This window comes from Xenopus laevis, chromosome 6S, assembly GCF_017654675.1.
Source record: "Xenopus laevis strain J_2021 chromosome 6S, Xenopus_laevis_v10.1, whole genome shotgun sequence".
Lineage (NCBI taxonomy): Eukaryota > Metazoa > Chordata > Amphibia > Anura > Pipidae > Xenopus > Xenopus laevis.
In genome coordinates, this window is record NC_054382.1 from 28,048,143 (window position 1) to 28,072,508 (window position 24,366).

Here is a 24,366-nt window from a genome sequence, read left to right on the forward strand (position 1 = left end):
ATCAGAGCGGTTGTTATTCAGTTGTGTAAATGTAAACCTTAAACAACACAAGAATTGAATACCTGTTCCACCTTTTTATCATGATATTTTTTAATACTACTTCAGTCCGATTCCACATGATTCCAAATGATTACTATTCTGAATTGTCTCACTGTTTTGTGTTTCTCGTCAGTCTTGGTTAGCCAGCTGCGTCCTGCTTGATGCAAGATAGCATTAATAACCCTAGTAGGATGGAGTGAACATTCATGATATTAGTCCTTTGTTTGTCGTTGTATAATGTAAAAAAAACATTCTTTATTTTTCTTATACGCTTTTACTTTACACTGTTTAAAAATACAGGTAGTTGATCTGCTATCCAAAATAAGACAGATATATCTTCAATGGTGTCTTTTGTAGCCAAACATTTTTTTTCAACTGGTATGGTATTCTTTATCCAGAAAGCTCTGAATTACAGGAAGGCCATCTCCTACAAACTCCATTTTAATCAAATTATTCATGTTTTTAAAAAGTATTTTCTTTTTTCTCTGTAATAATAAAACAGTACATCGTTCTTGATCCCAACTGAGATATAATTTATCCATACTGGACGCAAAACCAGCCTATTTGGGTTTATTTAATATTATTTATTATATATTTATTAATATGACTTAAAGCATGAAGATCTAAATCATAGTGATGGGCGAATTTGCTCGATTTTGGTTCGCCGAAAAATTTGCGAATTTCGTGAAACGGTGAAAAATTCACGAAATGGCGCCGGTGTCTCGTTTTTTATGCCGGCGGCCATTTTTTTTATGCCGGCGCCCGTTTTAGACACCGGCGGCGATTTTTTGCGGGCGTTTCATGAATTTATTCGCTGGCGGCGAATCACGCAAATTCACTACTAAATCACAGAAAGATCCATTATTTTTAAAACCCCAGGTCCAGAGCATTCTGGATAACAGGTTCCATACCTGTACTGATATATGATTTTAATTCTTGGAAATTTAAATGCCCTGTGTTAAGTTTATTCCCCAGCTAGCATAGTATAAGTTTGAGGAGCCACTGATATCTTTGTGTTTGGATTGTGCTGATCTAAAAAGGCCTGAAGTCACCCTGTCAAATGCATGCGGAACATTATGTGCTCTAGTGCTCTGTGAACCCTTGATTGCTGTGCTTTTACCACTAGATAAGTGCCGTCCCTTAAGGCTTTCAAATTCTTTACATCCCAACAAAACCGATAATTGGCAAATATGTGCTGCTTTTTAGATACAGGCCCTCTGTCAAAATAAGATGTCAAAAACATTAAATAGATGAAGGCAATATCTACTGTTTCTTTGGTTATCAAATTAAAAATATTTATTTGCATAGAAACAGTATTGTACTCATTTGGAACACAGAGACATAGCTTGTAATATTTCTTGCTGTGAAATAGAGATAAGCAAGGCAACATGAATCTAAAACACCAGTGGCAATTCTAGGTCTTTGCATAAAAGAAACAATACATGAACTAAAGTCTGCCAATTTGCATTTTCTGAGATATTTTTAGGAATATTGTAAGCCAATTTTTAGTCTCACTGTTTCAAAATATTGCAGACAGTTGGCTTTCCATTACCTCATCCTGCATATGTGATCAGACATGTGAATAATTTCTTTCCTACACTATGGGGCACATTTACTTAGCTCGAGTGAAGGATTAGAATAAAAAATACTTCGAATTTCGAAGTATTTCTTTTGGCTACTTCAACCATCGAATAGGCTACTTCGACCTTGGACTACGACTTCGACTTCGAATCAAACGATTCGAACTAAAAATCGTTCGACTATAAGACCATTCGATAGTCGAAGTACTGTCTCTTTAAAAAAAACTTTGACCCCCCTACTTCGTCACCTAAAACCTACCGAACATCAATGTTAGCCTATGGGGAAGGTCCCCAAAGGCTTTCTAGCCAATTTGTGATCGAAGGAAAATCGTTCGATCGATGGATTAAAATCCTTAGAATCGTTCGATTGTATTAAATGCAGTAAATCCTTCGACTTCGATATTCGAAGTCGAAGGATTTTACTTAGACGGTCGATTATCGAGGGTTAATTAACCCTCGATATTCGACCAATAGTAAATGTGCCCCTAAGTATTCGCAGTAAGTTTATAGTGCATTTAAAATCAAGTCCCCCAGTAAACAATGTGACTGAGTAATAAGACCATGGTGCACTTCCCCTTAACTCAGGGGCTATAGTGAAATATCAAAGGCCCAACCAATTAACATACATCTATAAGTGATTCCCTGTTTTAAAGGCTAAATGGCAGCCATAGGCAATATTTGGCTACAATTTGTACACGAAACACAGAAAGAAATCGTCAGCGATCGGTCTAACTCACACTGTGTCGTTGACCAGCTGCCATAGACACCATTGTCCCAACGCTCGGTCTAACCCACATTCTGGAGTTGACCAGCTGCCAAAAACGATAAAAAACCAATATTTGTACACAAAGAGAGACAGAAAATTTGCCAGCGCTTGGTTTAATAATTACAAAAAATGAGGTGTTAGTACCTTTGTGTTAAGACTATTGTGCACTTACCCTGATTTTAAATATAATACAAACTTATAATGCTAGAACTCACGTAAAATGACGGGCCTTGACGTGGCACGTGAGCTTACATATTTTGTAATATGGTACCAACACCTTACCAAAACCGATGTGCAGTCATTTGTCAATATATATATATATATATATATATATATATATATATATATATATATACAACCCTATATTTTTCTAGTTTTTTAACTTGTGAAACTTTGATGTATTCATTTTTTATTCATATGGAATGGCATTTACTAAGCCCCATAACATTAGCTATAAAATGCAAATTAAAACTGTTAGCATAAATATGTGTGCCTTATTAAGGTAACTGTACCATATTTTCTTTGTATGTTTTTTAAAGTATTATATAGCAAATTATTCTAGCATGTGTAATGCATGTAGACAGTGTTCAAGCATGCCGAATCCTGTTAAACCTATTCTTCATGCAACTAGTGCAAATCAATTTATAAGTGCATTTTTATTGTATTGATTTTATCGCACAGCTACTCTGGGAGGCTTAATTATGTCCCTGCTCTAGTGATAAAGCTGTGTTCTTATCTTTGTAACTTTAAAGGCTATTATTGTTGGTGATTGAACTGAAAGATAGGACTGACCTATTGGGAATTTAGTTTTTGTGTGTGTCTAGGTTAATTAATTTCAGAATATGTCTAGGTTAATTAATTTGAGAATAGTTGGTTTTTGGCATGGCTTGGCTCCTACTTCAGCGCAACTCGACTCCTTTGGCGCAACTGGGCTCTCCTGCTTTGGCACAACTTGGCTCCTTTTTCCCGAACAATTCGCCCCCTTTTTCCGTGCAACTTGCCCCCTTTTTCCGCGCAACTCTGCTCCTTCTTCAGCGTAACACTGCTCCTTCTGGTGCAATTTGGCTCCTACTTCGGCGCAGCTCGGCTCCTATTTTGGGCAACTTGGCTCCTACATTGGCGCAATTTGGCTCCTACTTAAGAAGTTCAAGAGGGGCCTGGCTAATCCAGGAAACTCAGCATGGCCGGGCCCCCCTTAACATATAGAAGCCATCGGACCCGGGACAATTGTCCCCCAGTGCCCCCCTGATGGCGGCCTTGCCCTGAGCCAGTACTCTGGGTCTCCCTAGCAATTGAGAAACCACTGATCAAGGTAATAGGGCAAAACTGCATTCCCTGACATTGCAGTTTTAGTAACAACAGTGACATGACTGGTATCAGGAACGTATAGAAGCCACAGACAAACATTATATATGGAGCATGCAAAAAGCTGATGCCAAAGCATTAAGAATTTTCAGACTGTCTTCATTGTGAATGGTGAAACCTAGATCATTTCATAAAATGTATTTGCATTTTTTCTGATTATCTGACATAAATAGCAGTTTATAAACAAAACAGCAGCCCCCACACCTCTGAAATCCTGATTATCTGAACACACCAGTTATTTTATTTCTTTGTGGTATGAATGTAATTGATTGGTATGCTATTTATAATGGCAAAGCTGTTCATTTTCCCTGTTCAGTTTTCCCCACTCATCAAGAACCCTTGATATGCGCTTTGTTAGAAAATACCGGATAAATGTCTTGTCAGAGTTGTCCTAATAAGTAATGTCTTTTTCCCCTGAGCTTCTCTGGCAATTGATGACTTTCAGGACTTGAATTCACTGAGAAGTGACAGAAGCCTATGGGAGTCAAAAGCAATGTGTTCTTTTGTTATCACTGAACAGAAATAGCAGTTCTTTTTACCACTCATGCTATGATTTTCCTGCAGATGTTTAAATGGTGGTCTTTTATTAAATACAATATTCAAAATGAGATTTGATCAATATATTCAAAATGAGATTTAATCAGTAAAAAGGTTGGGTTAGAAATCACAGTAGTCTTATTGCAACACAAGATGTACTTTGTGATGTTAATGAAAAAGGGAAAGTGTATCTACATAGTACCTGTATGGCACCTGTTATCCTGAATGCTCTGCTTGGCACCTGGGCTTTTCCAGATAAGCGGTCTCTCTGTAATTTTGATCTTCATATCTTGTCTACTTATATTCTTCATTAGACTTTTATTGCAATGCAAATTTATTTAAAGGGATTCTGTCGTGGGAAAATGTTTTTATTTGCATTATTCACTCATTAGTGCTGCTCCAGCAGAATTCTGCTCTGAAATCCATTTTTCAATAGTGATGGGCGAATTTGTCCAGTTTCTCTTCACCACGAATTTTCCACGAAGTTCGCCATTTGGGCAAAAAATTAGCGAAACAGTGATTTTGCCGCCAGCGACAATTCGCAGCGTCAAGATCAATGGGGGTCCATTAATCGTCACTGGCGTCTAAATTGTTGCGGCAAATTCGCAAATTTATTCACCCGCTTCGAAACACGCAAATTCCCCGCGAATTCACGCCTGCCGAATAAATTCGCCCGTCACTACTTTTCATAAGAGCAGTTTATATTTAGTTTTGCTCCCGCCTATTGGTTGATATGAGAATAGCACCCAAGAAGGAGAAACCCTGCTTTGCTATTATACAACTTGGGTCATATTGGCAGTGCACTGAGAAGGGGAGAAACAATAATTGACTCAGAGCAGTTCTATTGCGTTGTGCTGGCTCCTTCTGAAAGCCATTGAGATGGCAGGTTTGTTGATTGAAGAATAAAATGTTTAATGGAGTGATTATTTGGAATGTAAACAGTGTCATTTAGAAATAATAGTACAAGTATGGGACCTTTAATCCAAAATGCTCAGGACCTGGGGTTTTTTTGGATAAGGGATCTTTCCGTAATTTGGATCTTCATACCTTCCTAAGTCTATTAGAAAATCATGTAAACCTTAAATAAACCCAATAACCTGGTTTTGCTTCCAATAAAGATTGCTTATATCTTAGTTTGGATCAAGTACAAGGTACTGTTTTATTATTACAGAGAAAAAAGAAATCATTTTTAAAAATTTGGATTATTTGATTGTAATGGTGTCTATGGGAGATGAATTTTCCATAATTCAGAACTTTCTGGATAACGGGTTTCCGGATAACGGATCCCATACCTGTACACCATAAATATCATAACTGAATGTCTTTAAGGCACGCTTGCAGGTGGTTTAATCGTTTGGAGCAAACAAACCTTTTTCTTTAAGACGTTTTACTTATAAATACGATGCAGTGGCGCAAACTAAACGATTCTCAGTATTTCTTCAACTGTTCACAGTTTTTAGATTTACAGAAACTATATTAAATTAGCGTAAAGGAAGATGTGTTTGACAAAGGCATACATTTTCGGATTGCGAATATTTTCGACTTGTATTACATTACCCCTATTAATGTCTCATAACATGTCAGCTCAGAAACCAGTTCAATTTGCATCATAGTTTAATAATCACCATTAAAGCATCAGCTTCTATGAAATGCAAACCTCATTTTCTGCTTAATAATTTACAACAATCCCTAAGTTTCGTTTCTCAGCATCTGGCCAGACCCCACGGAGTATGTGTGTGTCAATGACTCTAAGAGACAGATTTACTAAGGGTCGAAGTGAATTAGAGGGAATTTTGGAAGGAAAAAAATTTTAAATTCGAAGTAATTTTTTGGATACTTCGACCATCAAATAGGACACTACGAATTTACTTCAACTTCGATTTGAAGTAAAAATTGTTTGAATATTCAACAATTCGATAATCGAAGTACTGTCTCTTTAAAAAAACTTTGGCTTCAATACTTCGCCAAATTAAACCTGCCGAAGTGCAATGTTAGCCTATGGGGACCTTCTACAACCATTTTCTAAGTCTTTAGAGGTCGAATAAAAATCCTTTGATTGATCGCTAAAATCGTTTGAATCGTTCACATTTATCATGGGTCGAATTTTCGAAGTTAAAAAACTTCAAAATTCGACCATCGAATTGGTCAAATTCGATAGTCGAACATTTCTTTTTGAATTTTTTTGCCCGTTTTCAGGCAAATTAAAATCGTTTGATTGTAGAAATCTTTTGAATCGAGCAAAGTTTTTTAAAGAGACAGTACTTCGATTTTCGAATGGTTGAATATTCAAAATATTATCAATTTAGGCTGATGCAGTATGTTTAGTATAGAAATTGTGGGAATTATACCCACATTTGTTTTTAGGGTTTAAATCTCCTTTAAGTGACTTGATCAGCTGATGTGAACTCAAATGACTGACAAGGTACTGAATCAGGGGGTTCTTCAGCTGAAATAGTATAGTAAACAGCAATTTTTAATACAGGACTAACTCCACAGAAGTGCAACATTAAAAATGACATCTGAGGTCCATTCGTAAACAAGCCTCATGAACATTTTTTAGACACAGATTATATGTAGTGATGGGCGAATTTATTTGCCAGGCGCAAATTCGATGTGAATTCCCGCGATTCACCAGCGGCAAATTAATTTGGGAAACCGGTGCAAAAATTCACCGGCTTCAAAAACGAGACTCAGGCGCCATTTCATAAATTTTTCTCGGGAAATTAGCAAATTATTCTGCGAAGTGAAACGCCACAGATTCACCCATCACAAATTATATGCAGATCTGAAACTTTTGTTAGAAGCCTTGCATTGATTTAAGTTACTTTTGTGCTGTTTTATTTATAGAAAAACATTTCTTTTATTTATAATAGATACATACAGTATCACTACAGTCGATTTCTTTGTAATTATTTAGAGAAACACGTTTTTCTGCCTACCCATATGTCAATAATGCCATGACTAGGGCTTTCATACTACAGTATGTTCATGTATACTTTCTTGGGACAAATTTTAATGGAATGATTCATTATGTTTATTAGATGTCAGCTTACTGGCAGTGATTGTGCAATGGCATTCTAATTATGCTAGATGTCAGGAGCATCTTTCTGCTCCTACTTCATTTTTCTTTTTTTTCCCCACTCTTAAATTAGAGTAGTATTCAGACAATGCTTGATGTTACAGGTATGAAACCTGTTATCCAGAATGCTCAGGACCTGGGGTTTTCTGGATAGTGGATCTTTCCAGGAGCAAAGTGAACATGCTCACGCCCAGGGCAAGGAGGTTTAAGCTGATGGTAGGAAGTCTGATACAGAAGCCCATGTGTACAAAATAGATGGAAAACAATGCAGTGTTTCTTTTGACAGGGGATTCAGAGCAACATTACTTTGAGGGTTTACTGATATATTTAGGTGGACCTTTTTGATAAGGCTTACTTAATTTTAACCTTTCCTTCTCCTTTAAGGTTACATAACAAATAGTTGTTTGTTAAATATAGCAATGTAAATTCTCTCATAAATCAATATAATATTTAAAGGGATCCTGTCATCGGAAAACAGGTTTTTTTCAAAACGCATCAGTTAATAGTGCTGCTCCAGCAGAATTCTGCACTGAAATCCATTTCTAAAAAGAGCAAACAGATTTTTTTATATTCAATTTTGAAATCTGACATGGGGCTAGACATTTTGTCAATTTCCCAGCTGTCCCTGTCATGTGACTTGTGCCTGCACTTTAGGAGAGAAATGCTTTCTGGCAGGCTGCTGTTTTTCCTTCTCAATGTAACTGAATGTGTCTCAGTGAGACATGGGTTTTTACTATTGAGTGCTGTTCTTAGATCTACCAGGCAGCTGTTATCTTGTGTTAGGGAGCTGTTATCTGGTTACCTTCCCATTGTTTTGTTGTTTGGCTGCTGGGGGGGAAAGGGAGGGGGTGATATCACTCCAACTTGCAGTACAGCAGTAAAGAGTGATTGAAGTTTATCAGAGCACAAGTCACATGACTTGGGGCAGCTGGGAAATTGACAAAATGTCTAGCCCCATGCCAGATTTCAAAATACAATATAAAAAAAACTATTTGCTCTTTTGAGAAATGGATTTCAGTGCAGAATTCTGCTGGAGCAGCACTATTTACTGATTATTATTAAAATTATTTCCCCATGACAGTATCCCTTTAAGTAATATTTTTCATGGAACAGAATACTAGCAATGATTTTATGGCTGTAGATCAGAATGGGACATTATTATGACTAAAAGTAGACCTTGCATTAGCAAAGCATGAGCACTCCTCTCTACTTGCAAGGTGCCAATGGTTGAGCACATGTGTCTTTGGGATTTCTTTATCTGTTTTCCAGTGTAATTTGCAGCTTGGTTTGATGCAGTGTTCCTCAGATGTCTGATATCAGCATAAATAATGGTACTGAAGTATTAAAACATTTGTAAATGGAAACCTTGTAGAAGCAGAATTATTTTGGTGTCTTGAAGTAATGCACCTTTTCTTAGGATCCAAAATCTTTAGTACTCCAACCAGTGCTTGTGGATTTCTTAAACATGTTATTGCCTTGAACGCAGGTAAGCAAAGCCAATTAACAATTATAGAACTGTCATAAATAAAAACTTTGTTGCTACACTAGGATTATTAACTGTGTGCATAGCTACGCACATAGCTGTCATCCCCATTTATTTACTGAGTGATGTGGCGTTCCTTAAGACATTTCTTCTCCCTCTTTTTCTTTATTCTACCAAACACCAGAAATATTCTTGTCATAGTGGGTTCTAAAAATCATTGCAGGGAAAGCCCTCAAATTGTGTAATCACATAAAATGTCTTTGTGTAATTGTGCTCAGTTCTCAGCACCTGCTATGGCAAGGACTTTTCTGCCATTTTGTTGCTGTTCCATAACACAGGAGACAAAACACCATGTATGTCATTGCCCTTAGTGGCAGTAATAGCCGTGTAGCTTTACTTGTTGAACAGTGTTTAATCACTGAGCTAATTATTTGCTCTGTTCAGGCAAGTGTTTCCGCTCTCAAGTTGGGATTACTCTATCTTTTTAAATCATTTTTCTTCCTACAAAAGTTAAAGCATTTGTTCATTAATATTACCATTTTTTTTAATTAAAGGAGAAGGAAAGGTCTTCTAACTTAGGGGTGCCAAGTAAGGCACCCCCAAGTGATCATATCTAAAGCGATCGCATGGAAGCTATCGTCTTCCCACTTCTTCTTTCTTCAAATTTCCCGGGGCAGATGCATGCACAGTAGAACGAAATAGCTGGCTTTTTAATTAAAAGGCTTTTCGCACTACTGCAGCCGCGAGAAAAAAGAAGAAACTGGAATACGATTGCTCAGTGGTACTCACTGGAATAACCCCCAGGCCAGTGCTGTTTTCTGCTGATAGGAGCACCAGCCGATGTTTCAGGTAAGAAATTACATTCACTTGAGGGTGCCTAACTTATGGCACCCCTAAATTCAAAGACCTTTCCTTCTCCTTTAAAGTTCTCTTTTTGTATTTTTATGTACTGTATGTATTTCATACTGATAGCCATTGCAATATATACGGTGCACATCACCTATTAAAGTTTAAAATACTGCAAAACTCAATACTGAATGCATAAATGCACGTGACAAAAGCATATAGAATAAATATAGCCCCATGTGGTCACAAATATATAAATATAGTAATTAATGTTTTTCTTTTAAAAAAATTTTTTATAAAATGTTTTTGCTGCAGCGCATTTCTACATACTCTGCTGTGTATAAGCCTTTTTCAGTATGTGGTTTTTTGCATTTTATTTTTATGTGTGTTGCCATATTTGGCCTTCTGCAGGTTCACTGATAAGATGTTCTCTACACTAATGAAATTGACTGAGTTTGCCAGGCATTGCAAACAGAATTCGAATGACCTCCTACTTGTCTTATTCATTATCTTGTTTATCTCATTTACATTGAATGATCAGAATCTACTGCATTGATTATGCTCAAACCAATTTAACCGAGTGAAACACTGGTTTACAGCAACTTCTGTTTAAACATTAATAATTTAAACGTTATACTGGGAACCAATGTAATTAATATAATTCTTTTAGTCCAATTAAGTTAACTAACTGTATGTAATACTTTTATTCAAGATCTTATTCGTTAATTATGACTTTGTACATGTTGCCAATATGCCCTTTAAGGACAAAAGCTCTAATTTGTCAGTGAACTCCATATTAGACTATTTTCTCTATCTAGTTTTATCTAGTTTGAATGTCCATGTTGTCCATGTAAAGTGAAGCATCTTTCTAATGTTGTGTAATTATGGTGCAAGTAAATACAGCCAGTCCCCGGGTTACGAACGAGATAGGGTCTGTAGGTTTTTTCTTTAGCGCAAGGTCACACGTGGCATTTTTACAGAACAATGCATGTTGGGAAAAGAAAACTACAGGCTGAAAAACACATATTATCATGCGTTTGTGGTTTTGTTTAACGCTCGACCACACATTTTTAAAAACGCAATGTAAAAGGTTGAATTTGTATGTAAGTTGAAATGTATACATTTAATTATTAAATGCAACAAGAAAGATGTTTGTCTTAACATAACGTATTTTTCTGTGCTCTGCAGTAGACAACACACTCCAGACGGAGTTGGGGCAGGTGGTTTATTAAAGCTAAGTGCTAATAAAAGTCAAGCAAACCATAGTATGTTACTGTAATAGCCCCCGTGTGTAAGTTGTATGTAAGTCGGTTGTATGTAACTCGAGGCCTCCCTGTATTACTATCTAAAGCTTTGCTGGTAATTGAAGCAAAGAAGGATAACTGATGAATTTTTGAACATGTTTTCAATGTGCCTTTGGGTTCCTTGTCATGAGATTCTGTGCCAGAAAGAACTCTCTGGGATGTCCCCAGTAATCATCTGTGATACTGTGTAATCCATCTGTAGTAAGGGTGATTATCTGTTATTAAATGTTGTTGTTTATGCCAGGCAGCTACAGTAGTATGCATGTGAAGCTTTCTTCCCTTTTTAATTGTCCATGCGTCATTTGTTTGACACTAGCCAAGTGGAGACACACCTGATTAGAAATGTAATATTTTATATCTATGATATCAACTTTTTTTCTCTTTCATTACAATCTGCTTCTTCACTTGTGTGTCAAATTACCCGGCTTTGAATACACCAGCTGTGTCTAACTTTTGGCAGAAGCTTTGTTCTCGGCATTAGTTCCTTCATTAGTAGCTTACAGCTTTTAACAAGCCAACTAAAATAATGAAGATAGAATGCATTTTGAGTGAATAAAACAGTGAACCTAATCCACATTCAATAATGTGGTAATTTAACAATGTCAACATCACAGTAAGCAACTCCTATTTACTGCAGGTGTCATATTATGGGGCAGATGTATTAAGAGTTGAATAGTCAATTCAAATTTTCGAGTTTAAAAATGCACACATTCGAATTTTAATCCGCTTATTCAAATGTCAGATCTATCACATCTCGACTATGGAAACAGCCCTAATTCGAATATTTGCCACTTCAAACCTGTCGATTTCATGTACAAATCGATGGCAGAGGTCCATTGATCCATTTGGAGATCTTAATAGCTTTCCTGACATTGGTGGGGTTTTTTTTCCAGGAGAAAAAATTTATTTGTACAATTTAAATTTTCAGGTCGGAACCATTCAATCGAATATTAGCCATTCAATGTTTTTCTTAAATAACCTCCCTTGTCGAATTGTGAGTATATTCGAATTTTAAAAAACTCACATTAATGTGAAATTCAACCTTTGATAAATTGGCCTATATCTGTTTTTGTATGCACACTTGTGTAGGTAAATCATGTTGCACATTGTGCCATGATACAATTTCTACATGGTACATCTATATACAGTCATATGAAAACGTTTGGGAACCCCTCTCAGCCTGCATAATAATTTACTCCACTATCAATGAAAAAGATAACCATGGTATGTCTTTCATTTCCCAGGAACAGGAGTACTGGGTTGTTTTCTGAACAAACATTTTTAGTGAAGCAGTAATCCATTGTATGAATTTAATTTAAATGTGAAAAACTGGTTGTGCAAACCTTGCTGCACCATTTGCGGGTAGACTTCCGGCTTCTGGTTTTATAGGCATTCACCTGCCCCTCCCCTTTTGTGATGGCATTGGTGGGGCAGGTCTATAAATGGATAGATGGGGCAAGCTGAGTGCGGGTGCTGGTTGAGTTTTTCTCGACCTACACATCACTAATAGGATCACTGGGGTAATATTGCAGGGTGATTCTCCTTTTAAATATATTTTTTTATTTTTTTTAAAATAATATTTCAATTAAACTAATATCTGATGATTTATTAATTAATGAAGTACCATTTAAACATTGTTAAGTATAGATTATCACATTGCATGAGATGTATAAGTATTTCCGTGGTAAAAAGGTAGTACTTTTTTTCAAAGTGTGATGAATGCAGACTGTGCTACCATTTTGGCTGTCTGGACCCTCCATTGAAAAAGTCTCCTAAACAGACAGGCTATGGCTGGATTTGCCAAAGTAAGTGACAACGTTTACTAGAATTTATTTTATTTTATTTTTTTAATGCTTGCTTTTCAAAACAAAATTTTCTTCAAAAACAGCCCTTGAAATAAGGAACAAATAAAAAATGCTTATTTCTGCCTACACACATCTTTTGTATGCGGAACACCTGCATACTGTATACCCATGCCATAAATATACTCTAAATATTCATAAGCTGTATTAAAAATATATAATCCTTCTGTTTCAGTTTTTGTATGGATGCACCGATTCTACTATTTTGAGATTCGGCTGAATGCCTGACTAAATCCATGCCTATGCAAATTAGTATTAGGAAGGGCTAAAGAGAACCGCATGCCATTAAAAACATTTCACTTCCGTGTTGTGTGATAAAAAGTCATGTAATTTTAAGGCTTCTGATTTGGTTTGGGCAAGCACTTGGATTAGGCCGAATCCTGCTGAAAAAGGCTGAATCCTTGATTCGGCGCATCCCTCGTTTTTTTTAGCATTCAGTTGGGTATATTTGGTGATGTTTTAATAGTTAAAAAAAAATACAGTGAATTTAACACCCTAATAAGTAGAACCTCAGTACTTTTTAATTAATTAGCAATTTTAGCGAAATACATTTTTTTTATTATTATTATATTAGTCTGCTTTTTCCATAACCTTTACTAATTGAAAAACAGTACAGAAAGAACAAAGTGGTAAAAGTTCTCAAATCATTTGCTTCTGTCACTGTATGTCATTTATGTTTGTTATTTAAAACAAAACTGATTTAAAACTGATGCCTGAAACAAATTCGCCTTATATTATCTAATGATTTTAAAGTTATGTCAAGACAAGACATAACTGTATTAAATTATGTTCCATTTCTGGGTAATGAAGTTGAAGGGTTTTGCAAATTTGTCGGATTGTGGCTAAAAGCTTTCTATTGGTTAACAATACTAATTATTTCCCACTCAACAAATGTCTTGGCTTAGGAGCTATTTCTCTGCAAAATTGCTGCATCATAGTGGCAAGCTCTTTTCTAAAAAAAGAAAGTACATGTTTTTGGTTCACTAGGCTGTTAAAGGAGAAGGAAAGGCTAAAATTAAGTAAGCTTTATCAGGTATATATAAATACACCAGTAAACCCTCAAAGTAATGCTGTTCTGAGTCCTCTGATAAAAGCAACACAGCATTTATTTCCTTCTATTGTGTTTACATGGGCTTCTGTTTTCAGCTAGGGCTTGAGCATGCTCAGTTTGCTCCTCTCCCCCCTCCCTTTCCCCCCCTCCATCCTCCCCTCTCTGCTGTAATCTGAGCCCAGGGCTATGAGTGAGCAGGGAGAGACTCAGCAGAAAGTGATGTCACAACAAGTTAATATGGCTGCTGCTATCCTAAACAAACATAGAGCGTCTAGAGCTGTTTACTCAGGTATGTTAAATCATTCTACAGAATAAATATAGGGTTCTAGCTTGCACTATTGTAGCTAATCTATTGGCAATAAACTGCTTCGGTAGCTTTCCTTCTCCTTTAAAGTTTAAATCTTTTAGTAGAGTATTCTGACAATGTTTGTTAGTTCTATCAATCCATTCTAATGAAACCCTATTTTGCTTACAGTTTGTTTCGTATTGACATGTAAAAGTGTATGTTAAACACATTTTTTTTTTGTCAAACACGTACTCTTCTACAGGGGTTTAACTACAGAGGAATTAGGCCCTGTGGCTGCATGGGGGGCTGAGGAGGTATAGGGGGCCCCACAAGGCCCTAATTATTGAGCTTATATTGAATATATACTTGTAATACAGGGCAACCTCTGGATATGTTGTGGGCCCTAAAATTTATTTGCTGTGGGGCCCAGTAACATTTAGTTACGCCACTGCTCTTCTATAACTATTTATATACTGTAATTAATTTTACTGATACTGTAATTCATATTTCTTTCCTCAGTACCCTAATCCTTGGTCTTTGTAGTGATAATTGGTAAAATGAAAAGTCTGTTCATCTCAAGGATTTTGCTTTAACCTTTTCCTACCAACCAGTTTTTTTAGTCAACAGAATTGTCCCTCACAGTCAACTGTGTGAGGTAGACTTGGGAAATGACCTGTCCACCTTTATTTAAAATCATTAATGTCTCTTCAATACAACGTAAATACATTAGTCACTCTTTGAGCGAATAAAAATTGGTATTGAATTCCTGTCAGCTGCTTAAAATGGAAGAGTTGCATCCTTAGTTAACTGGCATGTTAGTGTCTTTAACCTGCTCTTTAAGATCATTTATTGGAAGTAAACAGACTGGAACATTTTTAATCCAATAAACTTCTGTATAAAATGAACATATTTGAGCCCTCTCTTTCCTAATCATTGTACATTTGATCCTACACTAAACTAGGAAATGTTAGGAATAGTAAAGAAGTATTACATTTATTTCAAATTTATTTCAAACATAATAAGGGTCCTGTATTGTTTAGGGTGGTTTTGTATTTCCTTGTTGACTTTTCAGCTTTAAGGAACCTCTTGAATAGGGATGTAGCGAACTGCCGATTTGGTGTTCGCGAACGCCGTTCGCGAACACCGGCAAAAAATGCGAACGTTCGCGGACAGTTTGCGAACTTCGAACACCCGCTAAAATCGTTCGATTCGAACGATCGAAGGATTTTAATCATTCGATCGAAGGATTTTCATTCGAATCGAACGATCGAATGCTTTTCATTCGATCGAATGCTTACAATCGTTCGAACGAATGGAAATCATTCGATTTTTAGCGGTCGAAGGAATCCGAATGGTCGAATGGTCGAACGACTTGTATTCGAATCGAACGCGAACTCAAAATGCGAACGTTCCCAAACGTTCGCGAACATTCGGCGGACGCGAACGGTCGAAGTTCGCGCGAACTAGTTCGCAGCAGAACAGTTCGCTACATCCCTACTCTTGAATTTGTGTCTTCTTCCTCGTGGTTTCCTTGCAGTATACACCGTTTCCTGTCCCCTTTCTAACTTACTCTGTCTCATTTTTAGACTATTTTTACACTTTCATTTTAAATGTTTTTGTGTTTCCCTCCCTCTTCAAACCACTTTCTGCTGGAGGGTCTGCATTGAATGTTCCTTGAAGGTATAGTATAGTAGCAGCAGGGCTGGCAAATGTATTGTGTTTTGAACTGTTAATTTCCAAAGAGATTAAGAGCTATTAAAGGAGAACTACACCCCCAATAAAAAAACGTACCCACTACTCTACATAGCCCCTCTCCCTGCTTTCCCCCCCGCATACTTAATTACCTCTGAAAGTGCCATTAATACATTACTCATGTATCGGTGCAGAGTAAGTGGGCTCCATGGGCTCCATCTTCCGGCTCTTTGGTATTCTTCCCTTCGGCTATTGACAAATTTTTTTTGGTGTTTTTTTTTTTTGCTTGCCATAGCTTTATGTTGTTTTGTCCTTTTAATTTTTTCACCATCCACTCCATCCTTCATTCCATAACAATCAAGGTTTTATTTCTACAACAGATATACTTGTTTAAGTTTTTTTTATTTATTTAGTATAGGAATGGAGCTCATGATCCCATATGAGAGTAGCATTTGTTCAAGTAGTTGAAATGTCTGCTTATAACATTGGACCTTATTCTAAGACCCTCAGTTGAAAGTGTATTTATGTATTTATATTCAAAAAATTTCTACTGTGTGCTCATCTGTTCTAAATGTATTAAAGTCAAATCTTTACTCATGTCTGAAGCTGTCATCAAATTTTGCAGGACCTCTTCAGAAAGTATTCCAAAACTCTTAGTAGACAATCTTTTTCACACCTTAAAGGGGTGCTTGGTTGCTAGGGTAATTTGGATCCTACCAACTACTGTAGATGATGAAACTGCAAACTGGAGAGCTGGTAAATAAAATGCTAAATAACTGAAAACCGTAACTGAGAACAAATAAGGGGGAATTTTACTACATACAGTCAGGTTTCTTATAAAAACATATACATATTTACATATTTTTTAATTGAAGTATAGGGTGGATAGGTTTCTTTTTCAGTTAATAAAGTAAAAATGGGATTTTATTTTGCCTCTTTTTGCATCTTCTTTAATGTTTCCAACTCCAGCTGCAGGGACAAAGATTTAAACAGATAAACTGGGATTCTATTTGGAGGATTATTTTGCTGCAGCCACTGGTTCTGGAGAGCTTTAGAAAGTTTAATTAGGCTTCTTGTGCACTAAGTTTATGTTTAATATACAAAATACAGCATTTCTAGCATTATTCTTTTTAAGTTTCCCTTTAAACCGAATTGAACTTTCTACTACATGATGTATTCCACAGTGCCCGGGAGCCTTGCTCATGTTAACTTTGCATAAATGTTGCCAATGAAAATTAAATTCAGTGGTGTTGCAGTGGTGAAAATAAATCACTTAAAATCACTCTTTTTTCTTTGTTTTTTCTTTGTTTTTTTAAATCAGGTGTCAAGAACTTTTGTTTATTTAATCTTACCTCTCACCCTTATATCTTTAGTCAGACCACATAGGTTGATGCTTAATGATTTTATATTTCTTCCCTAAAAGAAGTAATACTTTGGTGTGATCTTTAGGTTCCTGAAAATCAAGTGATGGATGGTATAAAATTCCTGGCACTCATTCAGGAGCCCAAGGGAAAGCTACTGACCTATAGGGACACATTTACTTAGCTCGAGTGAAGGATTAGAAGGAAAAAAACGTCTAATTTCAAAGGTTTTTTTAGGCTACTTCAACCATCGAATTGGCTACTTCGACCTTCGACTACGACTTCGAATCGAACGATTCGAACTAAAAATCGTATGTACTGTCTCTTTAAAAAAAACTTCGACCACCTACTTCGCCACCTAAAACCTACCGAGCACCAATGAATCAAAATCCTTCGAATCGTTCGATTCGAAGGATTTAATCATTTTGCTCGAACGATTTTTCCTTTGATTGTTTGATCAAACGAATTGCGGTAAATCCTTCGACTTTGATATTTGAAGTCGAAGGATTTAACTCCGATGGTCGAATATCGAGGGTTAATTAACCCTCGATATTCGACCCATAGTAAATGTGCCCCTAAATCTTATGCCATAGTTCTTAGACGTTCCCTATCCCAACTGCTGACTTATTGTTTCAGTAGCCACAAATAGCCATTGTAATAGCCAAGCTTAAGCCAAGCCTTATTCAAATTGGTTTTGCATATAAGGCTATTGTCTGCCAACTGTCTGATTGTTCAGAATATTTTCTGAGACACAACAAGTTGTTTACTATGTAACAATAAACAATAATTATGGACTATTTACTCAGAATTGTACTAAAATAACACTGAGAAAAGGAAACCCCTTGCCTTCACAATAGCTTTCTAAAATGTGCTGAATGCACTGACTAAACCTAAATCATATATCAAAGCAGAAATATATATAGGTATGGGATCTGTTATCTAGAAACCCGTTATCCAGAAATTTCTGAATTAAGGAACAACTGGCAGTTCTGATAAGAACTTTTCTTTATCTCCAGGGCTAAGTGGTCATGCCAGAGGCAATTTTTACTTTGTACACCCCAATATGCTTACAGTATTTTCTTAGAAAAGAATATTCATAAAAATTGTTTCCCCCAGAGTTTGAGTATCTCCTTATCAATGGATGACTTTCCACATGAACAATTACATTGCTTTGGAGATACAAATGATACCTTTTGACTTTGGTTTCTCAAAAAGATTTCAAAATCATTGCATTTATTCATATGAGTTTATGAATATAACACTTTTATTTGAAAGCATTTCATTTCAGCTTAAATTTTTGTGCTTTACCAAACATAATAGGTATGTTATTTTCTATTTTCTATTACTTTTTTCCCATTTTTTCTTTTCTAATTTTTATTATTCATGTCCGCAAAAAATATGATAGAGTATAGTTTGGTAAAACTGTGTGTTTTGTTGCCATTTATACAGACATAAATGTATATTCATATGAAGCTATAACTGTTTTCTATATGCTAATGTAACACTGAACTTAATAGTGAAGATAAACTGTATTCCAAGAAATTGCTGAACTCTTCATCCTCCTTTTTACCCAATATTCTGAAATCCTGTTGAATTCAAAGTAGTTTAAGTCCTTTATCTGTAATTTTCCTGACATAAAATTTCTAAGTGGTAATTGTATATTATTTTCTGTAGTATCATCATCTGTTTAATGGAATGAGACACAGATACTAAATACCTTTTTCATTCACTCTACAAAAAAGGGGGCAATCTTCTGTATGTTTTTAAATCTGCATGTGTGGTTTTTCTTTTTTTAGGGGAAAATAACCCAGGTGTTATAATGTGTTTTCAGAGGCAAGCTGCTTTAGTGTTTGTCTTAAATTGCTATGTAAGATAAGCTGGGTAATAAAATACTACTACCTGTACTACTACTAATATTTATACTCTGTGCTCATTCTACAAATATGTATTGATGCTTTTACATTTAGCTGTGAAACATCTTTAACTTTTGTGCAGTTTTGTAGATCATGGAGTTGTTTGACATAATGACATTTTCTTTGTCATAAAGTTCTGTAAATTACCTAAAAAGATCTTTATTTTATTTTTTGTATTTATTTTTTTTTAGCAAAATGTGAGATTTGTCACATTGTTCATTGCCATCTATCATTGTTTACAATGCACAGGCCAGTGTTGCTAAAGGACAACCTTCTGTTTAAGATGAATCAATTATTATATTCCAAGTCAGAGTAAATGCATCTCACCCGTGATGGAAAAAGGGTAGTAAACACGGTACATATTTTTTATTTATAGCTTAAAGTAACAAATTTTTGCTGAGTAGAATTATATTTTAAATTATGAGTAACCTTTAAAGTGAATTCTTAGAAAAACCTTATAGATAAAGAAGTCTCTTGCATTTAATCTTTTCTTGCCATGACAGTATGATGATTGCTCTGATTTGTGCGTTGTCAGCCACTGTATCTACTAAAGGAAAAAAAAGGGGTCTCTTTCCCTCTAATATACTGCAATCTCTTTTAACCCACTCACCTAAAGACAGTATTTTGTTTGCTGTAGAATGATTTTTTTTATTGCAAACTCCTACATTTACAGTAAAGCCATAAGAAATGTTGCCAGTCTGTAAATGGCCTTTAACTCTATTCATGTTGCTAGTTTCAATAAGCTACATACAACTCTTATATCACCCCACAACTTCTTGCCAGGTGTTCTGTCATGGAGACCACTCAAATCATGAAAGGGACTGTGATATATATTCCCTTGAGCAACTAAAAAGATTATTTATTCCCTTGTTTGTTTTTAAAGAGTTTTGTGTCTGAATGAGTCAATTGTGGAAGAGCAAAGTTTATCCAAAGTATATTCACTGCACATTTAAGTTGTAGGGAAGAGTTATATTGGGTTTCTCCTCAAATGCCTCTCTGGACAGTGAAAAATAACCTTTCTGCTGCATTGCACACCATCAAGCTGCCCTGATCCACCATACCACCATACTATTTTTCTGATTTGGGAAGGCATATTGTCATGGTTAAAAAAAATAATAGTGGGCCTCACACTATGTGTTCTGTAATTTCTGTAATAAAAATTGAGACATCGGCTAGATTTTATAGCTATGCATTATATTTAACCAGGATTCCCTCAAGAACCTGTTTTAGGGTTTGATAAACTGTATTCTTTGCTTGCCCTGCAAATTGATGAGAGAACAACTCCTCCACTAGTTGAAGAGAACAATGAAGGTCTTAAAGGACAAGGAAAGTCTAAAATAGAATAAGGCTAGAAATGCTGTATTTTGTATACTAAATATAAACATGAACTTACTGCACCACAAGCCTATTCAAACAAATGATTTATGCTTTCAAAGTTGGCTACAGGGGGTCAACATCTTGTAACTTTGTTAAACATCTTTGCAAGACTAAGATTGTACACATGCTCAGTGTGGTCTGGGCTGCTTAGGGATCGTCATAAACAAAGCTGCTTGAATTCTGCATGGCTGGGAAGTAAGGCGGGGGCTCCCCCTGCTGTTCATAAGTATGATTGTTTCCCTGCTCAGCAGTTAGGGACCATCTGACAATTCCTATTCACAGCAGTAAATGAAGGGAGAATTTCACTGCATCCAGTCAGGTTTCTTATAAAAAAGGTACACATTTTTTAATTAAAGTATATTGGAGATAGGTTTCTTTTTCATAAAAAACAGTAAAAATGGGATTTTATTTTTTTGCCTTTGCTTGTTCGTTAACTAGTTCCGAAGGTTCCGCTGTCTGAACTGATACAGACTCCATGTTTCTATGCTGCTGCCACTGCACTACTTCAGGCTAAAGCACATACTGGTGGAGAAACTGTCCAGTATTTTATTAAGTGCAGAAACAACCAAGACTCTAGCTATTCTACCTCTCTTTCACTTTAATGGCTAAAACATTAGGTGGGGTTTGATGGCTACTGCTGCCTTTCTGTGCCAGCTGCAATAAGCTGTTACTATATAGTTACTTCAAAGAACAATATCCTTACATCCTAAAATATCTCTAATCCTAAATTCATTAAACATTGAATGGCAGTGGAAACCAGTCCAAAATACATTATATACAATAAGAGATAATCGGTCCTTACTCCCCAGACAGCCCCCTTATGCTTCAAAAGAGCAGTTTACCTGAAGTCTCAAAACACAGAAAAAAATTTCCAGCGCTCAGTCTTACCCACGCTGTGGCGTTGACCAGCTGCCAGAAACACCCTTGTGCCAGTGCACGGTTTGCCTTTAAAAATAATTATTACAAAAAATGAGCTGTCAGTACCACACTATGGCCAAAATATGTAAGCTCATATGCCATGTCAAGGCCCCTCATTGTATGTAAGTCCTACACTATTAATTAGCATTCTAAGTATGTAGTGCATTTAAAATCAAGTCCCCCAGGTAGTAAGACCATGGCAGCTATATGCAATATTTGCCTACACTTTGTACATGAAACAAAGATTGCTAGCGCTCTGTCTAACTTGCTCTGTGGCGTTGAACAGCTGCTAGAATTACCCTTGTGCCAGCGCTTGGTCTTACACACAATCTGGAGTTGACCGGCTGCTATAAACGATTAAAAGCCAATATTTGTACACAAAGAGAGAGAGAAAAATTGCCAGCACACAATTTGCCGTTAAAAATAATTGACAGTCAATAGAAGTATAACCGATCAAGACTCACCCACCATGCCAAATCCCTCCAGTCAACTCTGTGAGCTCCGTGTGCTCAGCCACCAGCATTCCGACTATAATATTGGTCCAAATCATCAATTCAGGCGGCACTCCGGATGGATATTAGGAGGTTTTTCGCAACTTATTAAGGTAACAGCATCACCTTATGCATTTTGGGCTTCCCGAAACCCACCTAAGGCGATGCTGTTACCTTAATAAGTTGCAATATACCTCCTCATATCAATCTGGAGTGCCGCCTGAATTGATGATTTGGACCTTTAAAAATAATTATTACAAAAATGTAGGTGTTAGTAACACACTTTGGCTAAAAAATTTAAGTTTTGCCTACACTATCCATTAGCATTCTGAGTATGTAATACATTTAAAATCAAGTCCCCCAGCAAACAGTGTGCACTTAACCTTAGCTCAGGAACTCTGGTGAGTAGTGATGGGCGAACAAATTCACGGCGAATCTCTGTGCTTCATTGTGTTTTGGACGCGCGTCTGAAAAGTCACTTGCATCAAAATCTCTGATCGTCAACAGTATTTGGCCACCTATTGACTTTAACACCGGCGTCAAAATTGTCGCGAGTGACTTTTTTGACGCGGGCGTAAATTTTTGAGTTTCACTAATTTTTCGAGCACTTTTAGCCATTTCGCGAATTTCACAGGAAATTTGCAAATTTTTCGGCAAAGCAAAACAGAAGAAATTCACCCATCACTACTAGTGAGAAAGCAGGGAGCTAATAAGCCCCAGCCAACAAACCTATACCTGCGAATAATTCCCTTCCTTCACTATCCTTCACTATCTGTTAGCATTTTAAGTCTGTAGTGCATTTAAAATCAAGTCCCCCAATAAACAAATGTGACTGAGTAATAAGACCATAGTGCACTTTCCCTTGAGCTTTTAAGCCTTAGCCATTTACATATTTTGGCCAAGGTGTGGCACCAACATCTCATTTTTGTAATAATTTTTTTGGCAAGTTTTCTCTTTCTCTACCTCAGTCTCAAGTTGGGTTCAGCATCCTATGTGTCAAAATTAGTTCAGAAATCATCTGTACTTCTAATGGTTGGTAGGAAAACAGCACCCAGAAGAAGAGGGGGGAAAACTCTGGACAAAAGGGATAATAGCCAAGGCACTAGTTGCCCTTTTTCAAGCACAAGATCATGTATAACGATTTACGATTGCTGCCAACATACTGTTATTAAGACTCAGAGATAAAAAAAAAACATTAGTCTGAAAACAACATTTTTAAATATTAAAACTACAATATAATCAAGACAGTTAGTGGATGAGGTTACATATACAGTAATAGCTCTGCAACTTGGCACATGTTCTTGTCCCTATGTATCATTTACATAGTAAGCAAAAACATGAAAATACTGTATTTAGTATGATGCTACACAACTACAAATTATCTTCTTTTCAAAGTTGCCATGGGCTCAGGCAGTCTTTAGTTTGGGTCAGATTTAGCTCTGCCTCCAGTTTCCAAAGTTTAGCATATTAATAAGTGACATGATTGCTCTATAATGGGAATACAAAAAAACACCATTATATTCTCCCAGATAGTTAATTGGAAATGAAAGTTGTCATCGAGTAAAATGTAATTTTATCAAAATGTAATTTTCTACAAAGTCATCTTTATCTTATATATTGCATATATATCCAGGTTTCCTTATTAAGTAAAATAATTGCTAGCTTCAAATTGCCTCCTTCCTAATGAAAGCATTATTTTCCTTTATTAAAATACGTTGGCCAGTTTGTTATATGTAAAATTCTAATAATGTGGCATATTGGGAAAACTTCTGTACTGCTTTTGATTCTTCTAGAATTAATACCTTCTCCCTACCGTTCCCACATCTTTACCATTTCCCCCCCCCCAAAAGTTAGATCAACTGGGATCAACTCCAGAATATGGAACCTGCCAATCATGTTTTAATATATATTTTTCCAGCTGTAATATATTACAGAATTCAAAATAGCCTGATCTATTGCCAAATGTGAAATGTGAATTATGTTGACATTTGTTTTCTGATACTTAATTACCTGTTATTTATATAGTGCCAACACACATTCACAGAATCTGGCACATACAGTACTTGTCTTTAGTGCCAAATACTGAAAATGACGCCAACCATACTTTGAAAATGTTCAATGCAGTTGTCTCCAATTTATGGCCAACGTCATTCATTTTCCCACATCAGCTGCAATTGTGCCAATGAGCACACCCTCTTGTTACCACAACAACACTGGAATTCTGTGGAAAATGCTGCATTGTAGTAAAAAACATGGCGATTGCAACTAATTCTACCTGCTTAGACTTTTGCCAAAACAAAACTTCATTTTGTATCAAGATACAGTAGGTTTTTTGTCAGTAATTGTCTAAAGGGTTAATAAGAATTTGAGCAGATAAACTATACCCGATTTTTTTTTTTTTAAAGTTAAACCAAGA